This window comes from Uloborus diversus, chromosome 10 (genome assembly GCF_026930045.1).
Source record: "Uloborus diversus isolate 005 chromosome 10, Udiv.v.3.1, whole genome shotgun sequence".
NCBI lineage: Eukaryota > Metazoa > Arthropoda > Arachnida > Araneae > Uloboridae > Uloborus > Uloborus diversus.
In genome coordinates this window covers 9,394,030-9,416,410 of record NC_072740.1, presented here as the reverse complement: position 1 = coordinate 9,416,410, position 22,381 = coordinate 9,394,030, and the positions used below count along the sequence as shown (strand labels likewise).

Genomic DNA, 22,381 nt, shown 5'->3' with positions numbered 1-22,381 from the left:
CCCAACATTTTCCAAAGCAATTATTGTTTAACGCGCGTATTTGACAATATTGAAATTTGCTGCGTGAAAGATGTGTTAAATTTTAAAATGTTGTTCTTAGAAAAGCAGGATTGAACTTCACGACCTATGTTAAGCTTGCAATTGATCGAAACATTATATATTTAGAAAATATGCATATTCTACATATTTGCAAGAATAACAATACAAAATGCGTCCCCCCGGGTTTTGCAGTTATGCATTGTGTGCAGAAATAAAACATCTAAAGCTGTACAAAACCTAACCACAAAAACCATGTTTCGCCTTGTAACTTTTATTCTAAACCTTTCACTGATAAATAAAAATGATATGAAGTGGGATTAAACATCTCCATGCACCACCTTAAGTAGATTTAGAAATAAACTTGTTTTAATAACTCTTTTTCCCCCTAGCACCCTTTACATTGCAAGAGTACGTTATTTGTATTCTTCTTGAATTCAACATAAATATTCATCATTATTTTTTAAACTCCAGTGAAATACTTTCGTTACAGTAGAATGAAGAAATGTTATTTTTTGATAAAAGTTACGTGAGTAAGATTCGTTATACGAAATCCTTAATTCAATTTCATTCTTTATAAAATGTTTTAAAAGACAGTCTTTTGCACGTTTAGAACAATAAGCAGTTGTTGTTATTATCAGAATTTCGTTCAAATGTACACAAAAAATTCAATGTGAACTGCATTTTTGCCTACAACAATATTGAATTTCAATAATAAATTGAGAACTCTGAATAGCATATAATGACTATCCAGACTATAGGCCAGACTAGCGGAAATAGTCGGAATGATTTTTACATATAGTGTTTAATACGTATTCTTTTCGTCACCTAAAAAATGAAGAAATATTATTTTCTGATAAAATGTACGTGAATAATGCTAATTATATGAAATTCTAGTTTCAATTTCATCCTTTAAAAATGAAGAAGAAGGCAGTTTATTGTATGTTTTGAGGTTATAGAACAGTATGCAGTCTCAATTATTAACAAAATTGCGTTCAAAGGTTTACAAAGTTATCAATATAAATTGTACTTATCATGAATTCTGGATAGTATATATCGAATAAAGAAAATATTCTACGCGGAAATTCAACGAGATGCTTTTTCTCATTCCGCCATCAAATTGAGTACTCCGAAAATTATTGAAATGCCAGGAAACATCAATAACTGAACCATTAAATACTCCATACGACATAAAAGTGCTGCATTAGGAGACATAAATCAATCCATGCTTTTCTAAGTACTTATTTTTATTGGCAATGTACAATAGGTGATTCATTCAATAAATGTTATTAAAAGAGTTCACTCATCTAATAATATTTTTTCTTCTGATCAGATAATGATCAGAAACAATTTGAAACAGCTTTTGAGAAAAATAGTCGTAATTTAAGCCTCATCATGCCTTTGATAGAAAAGTTGACAGCTACTCCTAATCAGTGGCTACTTAATTTAATTTATATTGTCGATATTACTACCTGAAAAGCTAAAGAAAACCAGAATTCATAAAAAAAAACATACATTTTAATTGAAGTGTTTATACTTTACGTACATTTATATTATACATATTTTTTTATTTAAAAAAAGGAAAACTAAATGCACTTTTCTTTTGCCATTAGTAATTTTTTCACAATATAATTTTTTTACTATTTTACAGGTTTAATGCTAAAAAAAACAATTTCTATAAAAATTCAAATTATTTGCAGATAATATATTATCATCTGACCCAGTAGGTTATTTTAAAACAAATTATTTTGAAAATAATGCGACGATAAATACAGTGAAGTAATTGTCAATATAGAAACCTGTGTGTTTTATTACATTGCATACGCTTATATTATTACATTTATAATTTTTAACGGATAGGCTACGAATACATTTATGCGTTCAGTCTTCAAAGGGAAGACGTTTTACCTTCCAACTTCCGTAGAACGTCAACGAGCTATTTCCAACCCTGCAATGCTGTGTGACTCTGAATCGTCATCGTGTACTCCTTTTAAAAGTTCTGAAATGTTTAATTAAATCACCCAGTTTAAATAGCATACAGAGGTTTAAACTACTTAGTCTAACTTTTCAATCAAAAAAAAAAAAGTCTAAGTTAGACAAAACGCTTCAAAATCCCTTGATAAAAACTCACGACTATTAAGGTGCTAAACCGCCCTTAGATAAAGTAGAAGAAACGTTAAAAATCAGTGTTAAAGTGAGCAACCAAGGCTAGTTGAACTAAATAATCCAAATTTTAGCTTATTTGAGCACCTGATAAACGTATTCTGGATTCATTGAAGCAATTCAGTTTAAAGTAATAATGTTTATGCAGTAAATATTTACCTCTTTCCGATGAGCATATTACGAGATTTTGATGTCTTGAATTTATTTAATTAAACAATCAATAATCTTTTACGGAATATTTATAAACAGCTAATATTTAATAACTCACGTGTAAAATTGGATCTTCGCAGAATGAATGTATTAAAGAATATATGTGGCAAAGAGAAGCAAAGTGATGTAAGTGGACTTTTTTAAGTTTTGAGAAAAACGCATTTGAAGTTCAGACCCTTGGTAGGCCCTCCATCCCGAATTGTTCTCCTTCCTACAGGATAATGGTTTATCCTCTTTAATTTAGTGTTTGTCTCGTCATTATGTGGTTTTTTCCTTTTCTTTATATTCAAGGTTTATTTTCAAAATATTAGTTCAACCCTTTTTTCTTAATGTTTACTTTGTTTAAATGTTATTAATGTGTACTTGTTTTTCAAGACTTTTTATTTTAAATTTCTTAAAGTTTTTTGTCTTTTACTTGAAAATACATTTACTTTTACCATTTGCTATCTTTATACTTAAAAGAAAAATAAATAATGTAAAATAAGAAAACGTTTGGCGCAGTATAGCCCCCAGGGGCTCTTGCGCCCTCAAAAACCAAATAAATCAACCAACCAACCTAGGTAGGCTTGCATTAATTTTTTTTTCTTCTAAACCATGCTGTATAGCAGAACCTATCAGGGATACTCGTACTATTCCTTGCACCAACACAGAGGAAAGGTTCTCCTACCATTTGTACAGGTTATCTTGAAATTTTTCATTTTGGCGCTCGAATCCCTTTGCTTCTCAACGCCTCATATGTGTCAAAGTAATAATTTTTTTTTTAACTTTCTCCTATATTTGGATGATGAAAAAAATCAATCTGTCTACTATTATTTTTAAAAAAAGTTGTCATTAAAAAAGTGTAGTTTGCTCAAATAGATTTATCACTACTTTATATAATGCAATAAATTCAGGAGTGAGTAGTTAAAATTTTCATTAAAAAATGTCACTTCTACAACAGAGATAGAAATCCCTTAAATATGTTTTTTTATACATTTACTTATAAGTTTTTATTTCCCTTTTCGTTTAACGTGTAAAATGCAATAAAATTATTTTAGGTACTTGATGAAAATGAATGTGCTTGCATAATGATACAAATCTTCCGAAAAGGTGTTTAATGAACAATTTTTAATATCTTAAGGAAAAAAACAAACCTTTCAATTTATGTTTCTCCTGTTTTCAAATTTAATGAAGTTCTTCGGCTAACTCTAAAGAAGATTGCAAGACAAATCAGGAGTAAAATTTAAAATTAAAATAGTTAAATAACAAAATCAAGGAAAATTATATTTATCACACTTCACATTTTCTTGGCTTCAATTAAAACTCCGAATGTGGTTATTTTCCAAACTCTAAAGCCGTTACCTACTACTAACAGAGATTTATTAAAGAACATAAAATAACACTTATTTTAAATAAAAAATAAATTTTCCCCAAACTTAAAATTTAATTAGTATATATTAAAGTAAGATAAAAATATAATGAACATACAATTCCGGTTCAATAGCTACGGAATATAGCGGCCATGCAATATAGCGGCCATGACGCAGACTGTAGTCCCGTTAACTGTCGGCGATGTTTGCTTGACACTCAATGAGCTGCTTGGCAGATCACTTATACTGCGCGTATGTTGCAAGTTATGTTAGTTTCTGTTGTCCTTTAGTGTTCGCTGAAAATTGAAACTAAAGAAATCACGGAGATTGTTGAAATCGCAGTCCTCAAACGTTTTAGAAATTCTGTTCGTCGTGTGTGACCAAATTTGAATCCAGGAGATGGATGGATCTTTTTCCCTGATAATGCACCAGCACATTCAGCATTGATTGTTCGCCAGTTTCTAGCAAAAAATTCAATCACCATCCTTGATCATCCTCCTTTTTCGCCAGATCTCGCACCCTGAGACTTTTTCCTACTCCCAAAATGCAACAATGTGATGAGGGGAAATTACTGGGAAGACTCAATAAAGCGACAAACGACAAGACAACTAAAGAATCCAACTGCTGAGGACTCCCAAAGGTGCTTTAAAGAGAGGAAAAGATGATTGGATAAGGGCATAGCAACGAATGGAGAATACTTTGAAGAGCAAAAAAAAAATTTAAGGATCTCAGTTCGCGTATTTATTGGATGTCACATAACAATTTTTGAATTACCAAATAAATATTTAACACACATATATTTGTGTTTAAAGTGAAAAACCAACGTAAATAAAGCACGAATTTTGAAAAAATACAGCATATAGATATTTCAAGGCTACGATAGAGCCTCTTCATCAGTGCAAAAAGCTCACCAACAGTTGGTGAGCTTTTTGCACTGAAGAAGAGGCCCCATTGTAGTCTTGAAATAGCTATATGCTGTGTTTTCTTCAAAATTTGATCTTTATTTATGTTGGCTTTTCACTTTAATCATATTGTAGCACAAACTTATATGATTATTTTTCATTTACAATATATTTGCTAAATAAAAGATATTATTAAATATAATGTGATAAGTATTGAAACTTGTAAATTATTTGAAACTATATATTTTTTGAAGATATACAGAGTATATATGGCACATTTTTATCGGGAGTAGCGGTTGCTGAAAATACGTAAGAACTGCACGCTCTCCGCCAACTATCTCGAAAACGTTAAATAAATGCTTAAAAAATGATTTAGATACAAATTGTACATATATTTTACTCGATAATTATTATAATAAATACGTATACCATTAAATCCATTAGAAGCGAAATATTTGCAAAAAAAAAAAAAAAAAAGAAAGAAAGAAAGGAAAAAAAATTGTGACCGTCAGATATTTTAAGACGTGTATACGAGACAAAATTCAACTTTTGAGACAGTTTTGAGACGGCCAAAAAAAGTTTTATACGAGTTTACAGCTTCGTATCTCTTATTCCGAGGTGAACCCCCTAATATAACTGGACGATATAAGAATTTCTGTGCAACAAAAGACCTCTTTGCTATGGCGAAGATCCGACGTAAACTTGATTTGTTTAAGGAACATACACGTACCTACACACATTTTGTTTCGTTTTACATGTAGTTATAAAACATTTAATACTATACTTTGCGTATTAATACTTAATTTTTTGCTCTAGAAGTTCAAGTTTGAGACAAGTATTATTCAATTATGATTAAATTAAATAATCGACTCCTCATAAGGTAATTTAATCAACAAGGCACGTAGTATTAATGAGGCGTGAATCGGTCTAATTAAGAACCTCATCTGAATGATTACGATTACGAAAATAGAATTATTTCTACGTCACGTACGGAAATAGCGGTAGCTTTAAATTTATATCCTTATTGGAATGCGAATCGGCATCTTCAAATTTTGATTTAAAGGAGAAAACAAAAGTAGTATTACCTTCTATTTGCGATCATTTTTTTACAACAAAAGGGATGTTGAATGGTGTATTGATCTCATATTTTTATGTAATATTTTTATATTAGTTTCATTTAGATTAGACTCATAGTGAATACTAGCAGAATACTACATAAGCAATAACAAGAATAACTACATAAATGCAAATATAGCGAATATTGTTCTATTCAATACAGTATTATTCTGATTTATGATTACGAAATTTCAAAGAAATAATTATAACGCGATGGCAGAATTTTTCAAGAATCTACGCTGAATATTTTATCTGATAAAGTTCCGTGATGAATTGCATTTCCTGTTCCTATGAACAGATAACGGATCAGTAATTTAATAAAAAATAAACTAAACTGCTTCAAACACCTTATAAAAATGATAATGCTGAAAAATATATGTATTTTGTTCTGTATAAAATTGATTTCACTCGCAAAATACGGGTGAATGCATACATTAATTTTAATTCCTTAAAAAGTAATGTATAAATACATAATAAATATTGTTATAATAACAAAACATGAAGTAAAAACAAATGCATGCGCGTATTTTCATTCATAGACTCGTGTTCATTTGACTCTATTGTGTTTTTAATGAGGAATAATTTAGCGCTCCCCAAATTGTCAATAAAATGTAAATCAATACTTATATTATTATTTTTATTTATTATTATTTTATTTTATATATTTATTTATTATTATTTTTTTTTGGATATTTGTGAAAACCAAGTGCTAGTAATTTTGCTAAACGTGTTTTAACTAGTAAGGCTTTCTCCGTCTAAAACTACAGAATATATATATATATATATATATATATATATATATATATATATATATATATATATATATATATATATATATATATATATGTATATATATATATATATATATATATATATATATATATATATATATATATATATATATATATATATATATATATATATATATATATATATATATATATCGTCGCCTCAGAGCAACAGTAGGATATTTTATTGTTATTTCTGGAATTAGATGTCTTGCTCTGAGGTGACGATATTTAGATTTGCTGAAAAAACTGTTAGAGAGAAACCTAAATCTCAATACTGTGTAGAAGCATTATCTTTCAAAAATGTGTGAAAGATATATTTCTGTTAAGTCTGGGAATAGAAAAATAACTTGGAAATTATCCAAATACATTTCAAAAATATTTTTTCATACTTAAAGGAAATAGCATCTAGCGTATAAAATGCAATAATCTCTCTTCTCTTCAGCAAATAATGGGAAAAAAAAAACTCGAAAATTATAAGCAACTTTTTCATATTCCAAAAACCAAATAAAGTTAGAGGCTCTTGTTGCTAACTCGGCTTTTTCAGATCCATTTTCTATGCCTTTGAATGCGCAGCAATGGCAATTGCAGTTGGCTTTTACTCGATTTGTTGGGTCAAACTGACGCGTTCGTTGCTTATTCAGTTCCCATTTGAAAGAGCTCAAAAACGGAAGGTTGAGGACGTGGTCATGAATTCGATTTTGAAAGAAGCATTCCATTTTTGAGATATTACTCTAAAACCGAATGATGACATGAGTGCAGAAACATTAAGTACTTAAAAGTATTTATTTTAACTATAAAAATGTATGTTTGAACAGATTTTGGTCATGAATTCGATTTTGAATGAAGCATTCCATTTTTGAGATATTACTCTAAAACCGAATGATGACATGAGTGCAGAAACATTAAATACTTAAAAGTATTTATTTTAACTATAAAAATGTATGTTTGAACAGATTTTTCCCAAATTCATTCATTGTTTTTATTTTTCGGCATGGCTCAAGACATTATAATGAAAAAGTACTAAACGTAAAAATGAGGTTTAAAAAACGTAAAAATGATGCTTTTAATTTTTCTCTCATAATTCAGTATAAATAACACTGCGTGGCACGATTTTTTTAACTGTCACGTGTATTGAGTAACTTATTTAATTGTTGCCAAATGATATGGCTGTCTAACACGTCACGTTTCTTAGTTAAAGCCTCCATAACGTTTTCATGCACCCTCGCTTATAATATGGTAAAAATAATTTAATTCCATGGATATTTTAATAATAAGAAGTATAAAAAGAAGTATAAATCAGCCTACTAGCACATACTGTGACAAATATCATCTGCGAAAGTTATTGTTTAATAGAATATTTTATTTCATTTAGAACTGCTGCAAGTTTCTGAAGTGGCAACGCTTAATTTTTCAATTTACCTCTTATTCCGCAAGAAAATTACTTTTGCACTATTACAAATACATTTCGGTTTGACGAAACATTTTTTCATAACTATGGATAAAAATGGCAAAGAATTTTTGTATTTGAAAAGCATTTTTCCCCAAATTGAGTGGTGTGAAAATAAAAGAAGGCCTTTTTGTCGACCCAAAAATAAGAACGCTTATGAAGAACAATGAGCTTGATGAAAATCTCACCCAAAACGAACTAGTGGCTTGGTTTTCGATAAAAGAGGTAGCTCGAGGATTTTTAGTCTGTTATAAAGCTAAAAATGCCCAATTTGTAGTGAAAAACTTGTTGCAAAGATGGGGTGCAGAATATCATTGAAGATACATTTCTTGCATCCGCACTTAGATTCTTACCCTCCAAATCTTTCAATGGTGAGTGTTGAGCAAGGTGAACGCTTTCATCAAGGTATTAAACTTATAGAAGAACACTACCAAGGAAAATGGAGTGCAAAAATGTTGGGTGATTGCTATTAATTTCTAATTCAAGAGGATTTTGTTATTCACTAGGAGAAAAGTTAATGTTTCATCATTTTCTTTTATAACATGTATCTTATTTTTCTACTCAATGATTAAACCTGTGCTATTGCTCCTCACAGCGTATGTATAGGAGTATATTATCACTATGTTTGTATTAAGATTTAAAATATAAGTAGATAAACTTGTTTAGAACAGATTTCAAAATTTCAGATTTTAGCCAATTATGGAAATTAAATTTGTCATAACTTAAAAATGGTACGTGTTACCAGAATTTAGTTTATATATTTATGTTTAGCAGGCTCAACTTGACATAAATCAACTATTTTTCACATGTTATAGAAAAAAGCACAAAAATGAGGTACACGAAGTTCAGGTATAAAATGAAAGTGTTACGCGCGTGACGTGTATGATGATTGAAAATGAAATTGATGTGATTGTCTTAATGTTTTTCATATAATGAGCTATTTTTACTCTGTAATTGTATATTAAAAGCTAGTGAGTCTAAAAACGCGGCATCTTCATGCTGAAACGAAGCTAAAATGTTATTTCTTTATGACTGAATAATACGCCTATTACACGAATAAACATAGTTCTTCCACTTGAACCCCTTGCCTGACATATGTGAGAAAAATGTGTTAATAATGAATCTTATTTTCCTCTTTAACTTCATTCGTTATTATCAGAAAAAAACCTTAGAAGTACATATTTTTTTTAAGAAAGTTGTTGTAGGATATAACATCGCCAAATAGTGCAGTTTCAAGAATGCAGTCCTTTTGACCAAAACATTAAGATATTGGACTTTTGAATAATACCCCGTAAAATATAGACACTCTTCAAGAGGTACCTTCGAACTTTCGTACTTCAGTACACATATACATAATTTTTTGCTTGTAACAAGTGTAAAATCATGTTGATTGCAAGCATTCAAAAACTAATTAATTAATCTTAGATTAAAAAGGAACTAGTTAAACTTTAATCATAAAACGTCTCTATGATTGTTATTATAGTACAGGGGAGTTAGAATCACATAAAATAAAGATAACAGCTTTAACACTAAGAAGAACTTATTTAAATACATGCATGCCATTAAATCTTGGCATATATGTAATATTTATCAGCAGAAAAAGGAACATGCAGCAAGAAAATATTAGCTCATTTTTACGGCAGGTTATTTACAATAGCAATTATCATCTCCAAGTTGCTGCAATTGATAAAGAAAATTCTCATGCGTTACTGTTGAATAGGCTGTAACACGCTTTGAGAATATGACCGAAGCATAAGGAAAGACTATTTTTATTACATTCTGCAAAAAATTATTAAAGATTTTGGTGTCTTTATTGTTATTTTTTCTTCTTTATGTACCCCATTTTCTCTGCTGGAAATAATTTTAACTACGAATGGGGCAAACCTAACCTGGCAGCATGGTGAAGTCTACGCAGATCTTAATAATAGCATTAATACGCTGCCAGGTTACGTTTTCCCCAACTATAGTGTTTTTTGGAACATATTTATTTTCCTCATGCTTCATAAAAGTACCTACCGATTATATTTTGGTCCATGAAATTAAATCTATTGGAAGGAGCTTCACGTAGGTATAAATGGAGTACTTTTAATTATAACCATCCTGTACATCCTATACATATATATATATATATATTTAACATTCTTTGAGTCATAAAGTAAGAAAAAGAAAGAAAGTAAGGGTGGAAAACCTCACCGGTCCGTAAAACAAATTTACGTGTTTTGAATGGTCCACAAAATCAAGTTTTTTAATCTGTGTTGTGCAAAAAAAAAAAAAAAAAATAAGAAAGAAGAAAATAAAAACATCACTCGTTTGCAATTTTTTTTTTTCAAAGCCTTACCGGTCGTTGAGCCAAAAAAAAAAAAAAAAGGTTGAGAAATGCTACTATATATATTCTCAATACAATGTTCCCCTTAATCGTTTTATGTATTCACGGACTCATACTGTTCAGTCATATTCATCCTCACAGTCGATTTAATTATAGCCCTTTCCCCACAAAAAAAGTCCAACGTTGCAAATTCAAATGGTTATTTCTTGTGATTTTTCTCACGCTGTGAGGAGACAAGTGATGAGTCGTTAAATTTTTTTTTCGCTTTGTTTGTGTTTCATACATCCTTTCAAGAATAACATTCTTCGCAATCAAGCAGACTGAAAATTTTATGAATATCTGAAAAAGTTTAATGATTTTTTGAAATATTAATCAATGGGTAAAAGAAGCGAGCACGAGGTGTGTTAAGCACTGCTTAATTACTTATCTCCCCATTTCTACCAAGAAATTCAATTTCGCTTATTGATGCTATTTTTGTGAATGTTTCTGATTTCCTACGTGTACCAAGATAGTTCTGAAATTGTTCTTATATGTGAGACACTTACTTTTATTAAAACATTTTTTTACCGCATAATGCTTGCACAATGGAAGAACAGTTATTGCAACAGTTCAACAAGATGTCATTTTTGTTCTTCCTTAAAACGCTGTTTTTTAACGATAAATTGTCTTAATAGTTGTATTTATGAATCTTAGCTGTTTTCTTTTCCAAACAAGATTTCAAGTGTATTTTCATATAAAAATAAAGCAAAATACGAAAAAAATGGCAATCTCACGGATTTATGACTGTCTTTGCAACTTTTTTAAAAGATTCAAAATTCATTTACAAGCCTTAACGTCAAGAAAAGAGTTTTACAAAAAAAAAAAAAAAAAAAAACTGCATCTATTTAACCACCATAGAAACATAGATTTTTAAAAATATCTGTAGAAGCACAGCATGTCACTTTCAAATTAAAAACATCCTTCAAATACGTTAAAAAATTCCATAAATATGTTTATATAACATGGATATAGAAAAAAACATTATAATTTTGAAATCGAAATTCAAATAAAGCACTCACCAAGCATTTTCAAGCACAAAATAACTGACATATATCAAAGGTAAATGAGAGAATAGTTTTTTTCTGCGTCAAATTCAATATTTGCAAAAAAACAAAAAAAAATAATATTATTTGAAATCAAGATTTAAATCAAAAAGTTAAATACAAACCCGAAAACATGAGACATAGCATATTTCGTGAAACCATCCATAAGTACAAAACTAAAAAAAAATTTTTTTTACATTTCGGAGAAACCATAAAGCACATATAAGCTAAATGAAGTATATCAGCAAAAATGTCAAAGAGTAAAAAAAAAGAATTGTTTCTCCCTAATTTATTCTTAAACTATTCTATTTCTTTCTAGCAAACGGAGTCAACTGTCAGAAATTGAAATTCGTAACGTGGGTAGAAACGAAAACGTCAAAGTTTCAAAATTATTTTTTGTCAGAAGATAATAACGGAAAATTCCAAACGTCAAAAACTTGTAAAGATTTACAAAAAAAGCAAATATTGCCTACTTTGTAAGTCAATGTGTGGATTTGCTTAAAATTCAAAAATACTATTGTAAAAAGTTTCACGCATACTATTTACAAAAGATTTTTGGTAGGTGACGATTAATTGAATTTTGTTGGTATTAAAATTATTTTTCTTATTAAAAAAAACGTAAAATTAAATGGATAAAAAGTGTACTGTGTCAAAAACTGCTGCTGTATTATTATTAAAAAAATCTGAATTTTTAAATACCAGTTTTCTTTTGGGTTTGGCTACTTAAATTTATTTATATTCTAAGGTATAATATATGCTTAAGAATATTTAAAAGAATTTTTGAAGATATTTACTGTTAAATCGATAAAAACTCAAATACTTTGTTAAAAAAGTCTTATCTTTTGAATTCTTTCTTCATATATTATCAGTTATTTAAAGTGCAACTAATGTATTTTTTTGCATGGAAAAGGAAACATATGAAGAACACAGGGAAGAATAGCGAAATGTCAGTCCAGTGCTCAAGAATTTTTTTTTCGTTTGAAAGTCTAAAGCCCCTGTCTTTCTTCCGTGAACAGTAAACTTTTGGGTGTTTTTTCACCTTGATTCTTCTCATATCTTTCACAATTTAAGTAGCGCAACAAAGAAATTCTACTATTTAAACAAGCGTTGCAACATTGAACTGAACTCAGACAAAAAATGAACTTTCACCATTCTTCCGTGCACTTCTGTTCAATAATGTTAAATTTTATCCAAATTGAAAGCGTAATATTGTGTTTCACAAAAAATACTTTTGTTATTGTACCTGAAATATTTGTTTATAAAAGTTGATACAATTCAAGTTCATCTGCTGATGCATATTTTGCAAAAGCAAAACAAATACGTTTCTCGGTATTTTTTTTTTTTTTTTTTTATGTTCACAAATCGATAACTTTCACGTGCGGTAAGTGATATTTTCACATTGTCTACTTTTAATGATGGCCACTTTACAGTTTTATTGAATGCTTTAAGCAAAGTACACATTTTCATTATTTTAGAACGTTTGATTTTGATGCAATCCTAAACGCCAAAAACCTTTTACAAAGAAAAAAAAATGAAAAAAGACACTCGCAGCATCTGTGCACCAAATGTAGTCTGAAATATATTGATAGTTAGAACTGAAATTTTGTAACTGATAATTGAAACAAATTTAGTGCTCTAACATTTCAAATTTCAATCCCTCAAAGTTGTTTTGTTTTGAAGCAAATATTTTATCCCATTAGAAATACGGAGACAACGGAGGTGCCAATGAATAATACATAGTATGGCATGGTTTTGGAATGTGTTTACAACAATTAAGGTTTCAGTCAAAAAGTAACAATTGAGCAAGAGTACGCAGTTGGATATTTTTTTCTTTTTTTGGATGTCCATTTCAAAGTGGTTTTGTCTGCTACTGGTTCGTAAGCGGAACGGTCAAACTTTCAGCCAAGCAAGCAATTTCAGTAAAATATGCACTAAATTAAAATTACACCATGATTTGGCGAGAAAGTTGTCAGATATCTTGCCAGAAAAGTTGATATCCTCATGTTGATAGCCGGTTTCTTGCTAGCTTTAGTGTTTATATTTCATCACTGGGTTCAACAGTTCAATCGTTTAACAGCCAACTCAATCCGTTTTTGTAAATATTACGGGAGGACATAAAAACATTTCATCCTCACTCTGTTTAATTTATCCAAATGAATTAAACTTTCAAATGAATAACCTTAGGTGTACTACTTCTTTTTTGTTGTTGAATTTAGCACGTGTTTTCTAAATATTTGCACGCAAGAATAATTTGGATTGAGCTGATTTTGATTTTTCTTTTCTTTTTTTTTTCTTTGAAGTGATAACTTTTTATGGGAGGGTAAACCGATTTGTGACATAACGCGCGTAACGGCGCAACACTCGTCTGGCATTCCTTTCGTTCGCGCATACGACAGAAGCGCGCATGGTCGGGGAAAATTTTGTTTTACTCTTTGGGTCAGCTTTAAGCGGTAAACGATAGTAGAAAAAGTAATGAAACTAACAGAAAATGGATGATCGTCGCAACATAACGCAATCTCCTAACGAAAGGTGAGTTTAATAATACAAGATAATACCACTAACATTGTACACAATATATTTCAAAACAGCATTTGATCTTTACATTTATTTTCAAAACGAAAACATTTTTGCGATTAGTTATACTAAAAATATCTCGTTTCATTTAGGGTTATGAACTGTGATAAGATGTACATATTTTAAACGAATTTTATCCCCACAGACTCAGCAACGCTGGGGTTGGGGACGGTCGAGAAAACAAAAATAATAAATAAACGTTTAATTTGTTCATCAAAGAGTAAAATCTAAAATCTTTCGTAAGTTTGAGTGTTTTTTCTGATAAACGAAACGTTTAGAAACGACGCGTCATTTAATCTTCTGTTTTTGCGCCAACATCAAAACTTATGTTTAAAAGTAGAAGAGAAGAAATAAAGAAAATAATAAAATTATTTTTCATTTATGGCAATTTTGAAGTCGGTTCTTTTTTTTTCCAATTTTTTTTTAAATAAAAATCTAACCAGCAAGCACCTTTCTCTCTCTCTTACGTATTCAAACGTTTAATATTACTAAAAGTATTCCATATTGTAAACGTATTGTGCAGTTAAAGCGTCAAGATATAAGAGCAACAGGCGTAGCAGTTTATCAGAATGATCTTGATTGCATAATTATTATCACTCCAAACATAGGATTACATGTCAATAAAGCTACAAGCTTTAATACAGCTACACAAAAAGATATTGGTGAAACGTGTATAGTGGAATGTCTCAGTGAAGCAAAGCAACAAATCATTATTGCCAACACACACATATATATATATATATATATATATATATATATATATATATATATATATATATATATATATATATATATATAGTAGTATATATATATATATATATATATATATATATATATATATATATATATATATATATATATATATATATATACATATATATATATATATATATATATATATATATATATATATATATATATATATATATATATATATATATATATATATATATATATATATTATATTATATATATATATATATTTATATATATATATATACAAAATTTTAAATTATACACAAGAAGGTTCTGCTTTAGTTAATGAAGATTATTAGACAATTCCTTTAATTTTAACCGGAGTTTGTAATGTTAATTTTGCTTCTGATTGAGCTAAAAATTTAGTATCGTTTCTACAATCCAAATTACAATTACAAATGATTAATAAGCCAGAAGAAGCCACTACAAGTCACGGAACTGTACTTGATGCAGCCTTTGCAAGATTTTTAGATAACATACAATGCAAAAATTTCGTTGCTTATTATAGCTACCGTAAGCCAATTGTTACTTTCATAGAATTAAATAATGATAATAATTTAATCCTATGAAAGTTATCACGTGTAAAATCATAAATTTGAGTATGTTAAGAAATGTATTGTAGCATTGCGTATAATGTCCGTGTTTTTTTCAGCAGCTATTCAATAGAAGCTGGATCCCCATATTTGAATTAAAACTGGTTGTTAGTAGCGGTTTTCGTTCTGATACAAGGGCAATCATTCCAAATCGCTTTTCGCGCCATAATACCGACTAATAAATGGATGCTTCACTTGCCAAATCGATTAACTCCATAAAAAAAAGTCAAGAAAAGTGATGAAGATAGTGTTGTCCATAGGAGTGAATGGGCCCTCGTGTTACATTTTCTGCCATCGCGGGATCAGAAATGTTCTGAGCCAAAAGTTTAATATAGTTTCACATTCCGAGCATTGATTAAGCAATATTAAAGCAGAAATGAGGATTTTTTAAAAGTGGAGTTAATCGATTTGGGAACTGAGGCATCCAAATATCATACAACAAACGAAGAAAAAATCTTCTAAAAATTCATGCATTTAACTGGCTTTAATAAAGAACATCAATTAAGCATAACATTTCGCAGCTAATTTCATGCGTGACTCACACTATAAGTGAACATTTTGACGGCATTTACAAAAATCTAGAGTACTATAACTGATGAAAAACTAAAGTTATTTGCTTTTACATTGAACTTTGTAGTTAATAAATTAATTTACATTAGATTAGTTTCAACTTGATTCATGTATTATCGTGAATATGTATTGAAACACAAGAGTATAACTCACACTAGTTTAAAAAGGAAGGTAAGTATTTTGTTATTATATGTGAATTTCTTTATTTTTATACATGTTTCAAAATGTTTTCAAGCGTATTTACGGTTCTGAGTGTTCAAGTTTTGGACCAAGTCAAAGTTATAATTAAAATGTAATTTTTAACAATTCTGAAAAAATGCTTATTAGTGTGACTCATATTATTGGCCTAATGCCGCTCAAACAGCTCATATTTTCTATTATTGTATCTTTTTTGTTTTCCTATATTTCTTTAGCTTCTCTTAAGATTAACTTTAATTTTGAACAGAAAATTGCATGTGTATCAATTTTTTACCCCATAAAACAATATAACTTCATATAAGAGCGCAAAATAGCCAATAAAAATTACGTTGACATATTATATGGTTGCAAGAATCAACTCTTTGCGAAAAATACTTAAACTTATGAAAGATATCCGAAATACTCTTTGATGCTTACAAGTATCTTTGGAGTTTTTGCAAAAGTTTTCTTGGACATACATACCTCGTATAGAAATATCCTCGTCTTACATTTAAACTGATTATTTAATGCTTCTTTTTCACAAAATTACGTCATGTACACTAATTCTTCTTTCTTTAAAGCTTTTCATTAAACAATTGATTAAGTTTACTATACGTGCATAAAGCGTACGGAAAAATCAATTAAAACCAGACTTCGGTCGATTTCATGACTGAGAATATTCCGAGATCTAAAGGAAAATTTCTTGCAAACAAGATGCAGAGGAACATGGTTACAGCTTTAACGCCGCTTTTAATGCATTTATATAAGAAAGCCATGTAGTTCTGCTTTGAATTTTAAGCATGGAATTCGGAGTAAAAATAAATAGTGGGGAAAAGTGAAATGGAAAAATATTTTAACAGTTTCCACAGCCACCTATCTTATATCAATATTTACTGTATTTTTAAACATAGAATTGATTCTAGTCAAAAAAATAAATAGCTGAAAAGATCAAGGGACAAAAAATAATTTTGATACACATTTTGAAAAATTTTGTGACGTATAAAGAATTCTTTTTTACTATTATAAAATGATACAATTTTTGTAATTAACATTTTAAGCACTAATTGTTATCTACTGATGTCCAGTGCAGTATCTATTTTTACGATTATGTTTAACTTAAAATGATTGATAAAATTTGTCGAGTGCACGCGGGGAGGAGTTAAATAGTTCATTTCGTTTATATATTCATTCATATAAATAGTCACATTTGTATTCATTCATTAATTTACACTTCCATTATAAATTCATTTTTCATTGATTCACTTATTTCCATAGTCATGTACTATTTTATTTACTCATTTAATTTGTCTCAGTTTAATTCATTTTATTAATTCGCTTAGTGTTTCATTATTTATTCATTTATTTATTTATAATCTTCATTTATTTATCTTTTTTTATGCAAAAAAAGTGGATTTTTTTTTCTTTTTGAAGGTACAAACTTGCAACCAAGTACTAAAACAACTTGTTTCAATGCAAGTTTTATCATAAAATTCATTGTTTTTTCCTTATTACTGTATTTTTCAAAACAAATCTTTAAAATGTTCATCTTTGAAAGGTAAGTTATCTTAATTACTTCAGTTTGCCCCTTAATTTCCCTAAAATGTGCATTACTTTCATGCATGTTACCAGTCTTATTTGTTTGTCTAGCATTTTAAATTACAATTTTTTAATTTATATGTCACTGGAAATTAAAAGGAGCTAGAGTAATATTTTTATACATGCTTCTCTTTTGAAAAACATTAAACATTTGTTTGAAAACTTACTAAATTATTTTTAATGAGACATACAGACACTCTAAACCGCTTGATCTAAATTTGACCACCTAAGCAATAAAACTACATCAATTTAATCTAAGCGAAAGACTCCAAAGCTACTGAATCTTTATATACTAGAGTGCATAAAAACTGCCTCCTCTAAGCATGCAAGACACAGATTGAAAGCTATTGAAAGCTACTTCACCTAAGTTACGCCAGATAAACTAAAAAGAACTTATCATAGATTTAGTAACTACGTTACAGCTACTACTACGTTACAGCTACCAAATTTTAGGAAAACTATTTTTTCGACCTTACTTAAACTCCTTGCAATATAACTTCTTGATCCAATCAATTTTATATCCACTAATAGTAGTTTTCGTAAATACCTACATAATATTTCGACCGGTAATACTACTTACATAACGTAAGCGAAACTAGACGTACTTTAAAAATTTATACCACGCTTAATATAGGTATGTTTCTTTGTTTTTTATGTTACACGCAAAAATCCTTATTGTTGAAAAAAAAAATATTGCAATAACACAAATAAAACACAAGTAGCAATAAGAATTGTAGACACTTGTTACGGGAGCAGCCTTTTCAATGCAAAGAAATGAGATAGTATAATCTGTTATAAAATTACAAATGCAGGTCAAATTCACATTTTTCACGCGGGCTTATAGTAAAAACTACATTTTATATATCTGTATGGATATATTAGTGGAAAATAAGTCAATACGCACAACATAAAACTACAAATACAGATATAGATTCCTATTTTTCAACTTACGAAATAAAAATTTCAAAAACTGTGTGTCACATAAGCATTTTAAAATGCCTAGAAATACGAACTTTGTGCTAGTAAACTAACAATTGTGATACAATTTTAAGTAACTAAATTAGGTAGTAGCAATAGGAAACATTTTTACTTTAACTTACTAAGCATTTTTACTTAGCGTACCATGGAAACGCATTAATTCTGCATCAATTACTGCGCAGCGGTTAGGAAAAAAATACAAAATCATTTTGGTCTGTTGTATGAGAAAAATCGTTTTAAGTATAACGCGAAGATGAAAATAACATTCTCGGCGTGCATATTCAATTTTCTGAATTAATTAAACCGACTAGCGATTAAGTGCAAAGATGAAAATGATTAAAATATTTATTCTTTAATAAACTCGTTCTTTTCATCCACTCGCATTCTTCACAGACCAAGAATTCAGACTTTTAAAAGAAAAATCTCTTTGTGATTTCGAACCGAGGAAATAAATTCAGTTCCCTTTTGCAGCATTTTTGCACGGTTGATATGAAATAACGACCTCAAAATTTAATTAATTTGAATATTAAGACTTCATAAAAGAAGATTATCATTAACGAAATTTCAGTACATTAAACCGAACAATGAGTTTTACATACAGATTTAGGAAATAAACAATCCTTTTATTTAATTTCATTTCAGAGGGAAGAAAACTCTCTTTTTGTTTTCCATTATTAGTGAAGGTATGTGGTCAAAAGAGAAATTATTTTTCTAAATATTTAGAGCTAACTCTATATGTTTTCATATCAGATTTCCTCAGGCTTCCTTCAGTTACAGGTCTCTCAACTAGATCCTTATTTGGAAATTTTAATTTTTTCTCCATAATTCCTCTTAACATTAGTTAGCTTAAAATGCTTATTTTTTCTATATCCATGAGAATAAAGTTTTGCCAGTTAATTTCAAATAGAAGGAAAAATAAAAATAAATAAATAAATATGTTTGAAGAAAAACATGCATTTTTTAAAATTTACATGGACGGAAAACAACAACTTGGAAAACAGATTGCTTTTATGTGTTATTTCTGTATTTCACGCCAAAGCAGTTTATTTTTCAATTGTTCTTGAAATTAGTTTAACGAATATCTCTTTTATAGCTTATGAAATCATTGCAAGCGCTTCTGTGAACAAGCTGTGACAGTTTAACTATTCTGAAAATCATGGAAGAAGCATAACAACCCCAAAGTAATTCTTGGGTCCAGCTGTGTAAATGGATAGTGTCATATGCGGTAACTATATTCACAAAGGAGTTCGTTTGCTGTTTCTTGGTGCTGTAAGATACTCATCCACTGTAATGCGTTTCTGGCTGGTTTCTTCAATGACTATCGGGTAATAATAAGCAATTCACTTTCTCTTGAAGGTTGACGTACTATCTTCGTTCACAGAGTTTATTTTCATGTATTACTTTGTTTGAAGCAATGGACAATTACCATAGTTATTACTTTATATTTAAAAAAGAAATAAACATTCAAGTTAAAATACTTATTTTTTCATGTATGAAGATGCATGTATTCATAGGATGAATAATTACTTTCTAACCAGAAAGCAACATCAATTTTTCAAACTTTTGACCAACAAGATGACAAAAAAGGAAAGAAAAAGATCCCGTGGAGGAACCGAAAAGCTACGTGTCTTATTTCAAGTAAATTATTCGTATATTTAGTAGGAGGAGAACCTTTAGTTTTTATCTCTAGAATAGTTGAAATTATTTCTCGAATCATAATTTTAAAAATTACTTCAGAATATAATTAACATAAATTCTGCATCGCTATTGTTTTTTCATCATGTAAGATGAGAAGTAACTTAAACCGGTAATGAATGCGCTTATATCAGGATTTTATAGTTTCTTGTCACATATATTAGCGCTGAATCTGAAAGTGACGGAGTTTTCCCAAACATTTGATTTTACCTCTATGTTTATATGCCTTTGTCTTAATTACACCACGAAATCGAATCCTGATACAACAAATGAGTTTTTCTATTATATATTATCTTGCAAATGTGACCCACAGTTTTTTAGAAACGCAAAAATATGCTTTTTTTACTATGTGTACTCTTACTTAATAAAAAAAATTCCAATTAATAAATTTAATAGAACTGATGAACTAAAAATTATAAAATAGGAGAACAATATTTCCATTTTATCGACTTGTTTTCAATTTAAAACACAAAAACGGCACATTACTTAAAGTTTTAACTTTCTTTTTCGTGACTTAATTGAGATGCTAATAAATATTGAGAAAAAAATCATAGGGCTTCAATATTTTATATTTACGCTACGTATTTACAAACATATTCCAGAAATGTTCAAGAAAACGTATAGCGAAGTTAAAATCTATTACAAAATAATGTTGTTTTGAAACAAAGCCAGATCTCAAACATAACATCTTAACCTTCTTTTTCTAAAACTATAATATGGAATAAAACACGAAGAGCTTAAACTTAGCTCTGTGTGACATTCAGGGCTCTTATAAGTTGGCTGAGAAAGAACTTAATTGTAATTTATTCATTGATGCTGTACCTCGAAGTTTTCACTAAAGCTAGGAAGAGGTCTTGGGAGGAGTTTTTGGGGAGCAGCCAAGAGTAAGTATGAAAGACGTTTATATGAAATAAACCAGAATGCCTTTATATCTATCTTTAGAAAAAAAAAGGTTAAAAAAAATGTCTAAAATATTAACATGCAATATCTACAATAATGTTTCATAGGTGTATAGAAACAAGTAATCGTTATCGCGTAGCTGTTTGTGCACTTTATTTGTAAACATTTCAGTGATTTATGATTGTGATGAAGATAAAGAAAATTCTCTTTTCCGAACGATTGCTTGCAAATATCACGATTTCTTATATTCAGTCCTTGGTTTAGAAAGGTCAAAAAAAGTTGAATTATTATGCTGAAACCTTTTCCATGCGCCATTTCCTCCTTTCATTGTCTACTTCGATCGCTTTGGAAAAAATTCATGATTTGCTACAGCTTTGGGAAGTTTATCGAAATGCTCTTAGTGTGGAATGAGGAAGATATGTCTACAAGTTCTAACTGATTAAACGTTCAAACCGTAGTTTCATTTAGAAGCATTTGCCTATACTTCGAACAATTAATTTTGTTTTTGGATCTGTCAAAGAGATAACGCACGAAATTTGAAAAACAGAATATAAAGTCTGAAAGAACCCGTGTTAAAATAAAAATAGCCAGAGTATCAAACTCATACTTAAAATTTATGGGCACATTTTCTACTTTTAAAAGCAGCACAAAATTAGTATTGACAAGTTTTTTAATAATTACTTCGAGTGCATAAATCGTAAAAAATATCGTAACTAATGGAGAAAATTACTCAAGCTCACACATAAATAGTTCCATATAGTGCTTATACGAATGGTAAGTGATATTTTAACCATCATTCGATAACAAGGATTAAAATTTTCATCTTACAATGAAGAAAACAGCATCTAGCAATTGGCGTCATTAGGAGCTGAAAGGCAAGCAAAGACACTGTCTTTAACATCAAACATCTAAAATACTCTTAAGGGGTCACAGTAGCGTTCAAACATTTTTTTAAAATTTAAGTAAATTTTATATTTCTTTGAAACCATAACATGCATACTTATTTCTCAATCAATAATTTATTTTTAAAATTAAAAAATGCCTACTTTTTTTAAAAATTCAAAAAATTGTAGAAAATTTCAATTTTTTTAAATCTCTAATGCTTTTTTATTTTAACACA

At 29.1% G+C, this 22,381-nt stretch overlaps 1 protein-coding gene across 1 annotated transcript in view; it reads right to left on the bottom strand.

The window, feature by feature from the left end:
- The window catches only part of LOC129231393 (potassium voltage-gated channel protein eag-like), a 327,315-nt gene that overhangs the window by 210,870 nt on the left and 94,064 nt on the right, over positions 1–22,381 (bottom strand). The window lies entirely within an intron of this gene.